Source organism: Pelobates fuscus, chromosome 3 (assembly GCF_036172605.1).
Source record: "Pelobates fuscus isolate aPelFus1 chromosome 3, aPelFus1.pri, whole genome shotgun sequence".
Lineage (NCBI taxonomy): Eukaryota > Metazoa > Chordata > Amphibia > Anura > Pelobatidae > Pelobates > Pelobates fuscus.
In genome coordinates, this window is record NC_086319.1 from 50,123,498 (window position 1) to 50,126,927 (window position 3,430).

Below are 3,430 nucleotides of genomic sequence, written 5' to 3' on the forward strand. Positions count from 1 at the left end.
GAGCTTACATGTTAGAGGGAGTGGGGTATAGTGACACAGTAATAGAGGGATTGAGGGTCCTGCTCAATGAGCTTACATATTAGAGAGAGTGGGGTATAGTGACACAGTAATAGAGGGATTGAGGGTCCTGCTCAATGAGCTTACATGTTAGAGGGAGTGGGGTATAGTGACACAGTGACAGAGGGATTGAGGGTCCTGCTCAATGAGCTTACATGTTAGAGGGAGTGGGGTATAGTGACACAGTAATAGAGGGATTGAGGGTCCTGCTCAATGAGCTTACATGTTAGAGGGAGTGGGGTATAGTGACACAGTAACAGAGGGATTGAGGGTCCTGCTCAATGAGCTTACATGTTAGAGGGAGTGGAGTATAGTGACACAGTAATAGAGGGATTGAGGGTCCTGCTCAATGAGCTTACATATTAGAGAGAGTGGGGTATAGTGACACAGTAATAGAGGGATTGAGGGTCCTGCTCAATGAGCTTACATGTTAGAGGGAGTGGGGTATAGTGACACAGTAATAGAGGGATTGAGGGTCCTGCTCAATGAGCTTACATATTAGAGAGAGTGGGGTATAGTGACACAGTAATAGAGGGATTGAGGGTCCTGCTCAATGAGCTTACATGTTAGAGGGAGTGGGGTATAGTGACACAGTGACAGAGGGATTGAGGGTCCTGCTCAATGAGCTTACATGTTAGAGGGAGTGGGGTATAGTGACACAGTAATAGAGGGATTGAGGGTCCTGCTCAATGAGCTTACATGTTAGAGGGAGTGGGGTATAGTGACACAGTAACAGAGGGATTGAGGGTCCTGCTCAATGAGCTTACATGTTAGAGGGAGTGGAGTATAGTGACACAGTAATAGAGGGATTGAGGGTCCTGCTCAATGAGCTTACATATTAGAGAGAGTGGGGTATAGTGACACAGTAATAGAGGGATTGAGGGTCCTGCTCAATGAGCTTACATGTTAGAGGGAGTGGGGTATAGTGACACAGTAACAGAGGGATTGAGGGTCCTACTCAATGAGCTTACATGTTAGAGGGAGTGGGGTATAGTGACACAGTAACAGAGGGATTGAGGGTCCTGCTCAATGAGCTTACATGTTAGAGGGAGTGGGGTATAGTGACACAGTAACAGAGGGATTGAGGGTCCTGCTCAATGAGCTTACATGTTAGAGGGAGTGGGGTATAGTGACACAGTAACAGAGGGATTGAGGGTCCTACTCAATGAGCTTACATGTTAGAGGGAGTGGGGTATAGTGACACAGTGACAGAGGGATTGAGGGTCCTACTCAATGAGCTTACATGTTAGAGGGAGTGGGGTATAGTGACACAGTAATAGAGGGATTGAGGGTCCTGCTCAATGAGCTTACATGTTAGAGGGAGTGGGGTATAGTGACACAGTAACAGAGGGATTGAGGGTCCTGCTCAATGAGCTTACATGTTAGAGGGAGTGGGGTATAGTGACACAGTAACAGAGGGATTGAGGGTCCTGCTCAATGAGCTTACATGTTAGAGGGAGTGGGGTATAGTGACACAGTAACAGAGGGATTGAGGGCCCTGCTCAATGAGCTTACATGTTAGAGGGAGTGGGGTATAGTGACACAGTAACAGAGGGATTGAGGGTCCTACTCAATGAGCTTACATATTAGAGAGAGTGGGGTATAGTGACACAGTAATAGAGGGATTGAGGGTCCTGCTCAATGAGCTTACATGTTAGAGGGAGTGGGGTATAGTGACACAGTAACAGAGGGATTGAGGGTCCTACTCAATGAGCTTACATGTTAGAGGGAGTGGGGTATAGTGACACAGTAACAGAGGGATTGAGGGTCCTACTCAATGAGCTTACATATTAGAGAGAGTGGGGTATAGTGACACAGTAATAGAGGGATTGAGGGTCCTGCTCAATGAGCTTACATGTTAGAGGGAGTGGGGTATAGTGACACAGTAATAGAGGGATTGAGGGTCCTGCTCAATGAGCTTACATGTTAGAGGGAGTGGGGTATAGTGACACAGTAACAGAGGGATTGAGGGTCCTGCTCAATGAGCTTACATGTTAGAGGGAGTGGAGTATAGTGACACAGTAACAGAGGGATTGAGGGTCCTGCTCAATGAGCTTACATGTTAGAGGGAGTGGGGTATAGTGACACAGTAACAGAGGGATTGAGGGTCCTACTCAATGAGCTTACATGTTAGAGGGAGTGGGGTATAGTGACACAGTGACAGAGGGATTGAGGGTCCTACTCAATGAGCTTACATGTTAGAGGGAGTGGGGTATAGTGACACAGTAATAGAGGGATTGAGGGTCCTGCTCAATGAGCTTACATGTTAGAGGGAGTGGGGTATAGTGACACAGTAACAGAGGGATTGAGGGTCCTGCTCAATGAGCTTACATGTTAGAGGGAGTGGGGTATAGTGACACAGTAACAGAGGGATTGAGGGTCCTGCTCAATGAGCTTACATGTTAGAGGGAGTGGGGTATAGTGACACAGTAACAGAGGGATTGAGGGCCCTGCTCAATGAGCTTACATGTTAGAGGGAGTGGGGTATAGTGACACAGTAACAGAGGGATTGAGGGTCCTACTCAATGAGCTTACATATTAGAGAGAGTGGGGTATAGTGACACAGTAATAGAGGGATTGAGGGTCCTGCTCAATGAGCTTACATGTTAGAGGGAGTGGGGTATAGTGACACAGTAACAGAGGGATTGAGGGTCCTACTCAATGAGCTTACATGTTAGAGGGAGTGGGGTATAGTGACACAGTAACAGAGGGATTGAGGGTCCTACTCAATGAGCTTACATATTAGAGAGAGTGGGGTATAGTGACACAGTAATAGAGGGATTGAGGGTCCTGCTCAATGAGCTTACATGTTAGAGGGAGTGGGGTATAGTGACACAGTAATAGAGGGATTGAGGGTCCTGCTCAATGAGCTTACATGTTAGAGGGAGTGGGGTATAGTGACACAGTAACAGAGGGATTGAGGGTCCTGCTCAATGAGCTTACATGTTAGAGGGAGTGGAGTATAGTGACACAGTAACAGAGGGATTGAGGGTCCTGCTCAATGAGCTTACATGTTAGAGGGAGTGGGGTAATGTGACACAAAAGGTAAGGGTAGAGTAGAAAAGTAGGTTGCTAGGATAATGTTCATTGAGGGCTTAGTGTTTTGTTTTGATGACAGTTGCAGGAGAGGAATCTGGGTGCAGGAAGTGAAAGCTGTTTACAGTTTAATTAAAATGCTTTACTAATTCAAAGAATTTATGAAGGAGTGGAGAATGAGTGAAAGTCTAACAGAGAGGGGAAGGGCGTTCCATAGGAACGGTGCAGCCCTAGAGAAGTCTTTAAGGTGAGCATCAGAGGTAGGAATACGAGGTTAGACTTAAGTTTCTTTTGTGTGTGACGGTCAGAAATATCAATAGGCATCAGACTTACATTT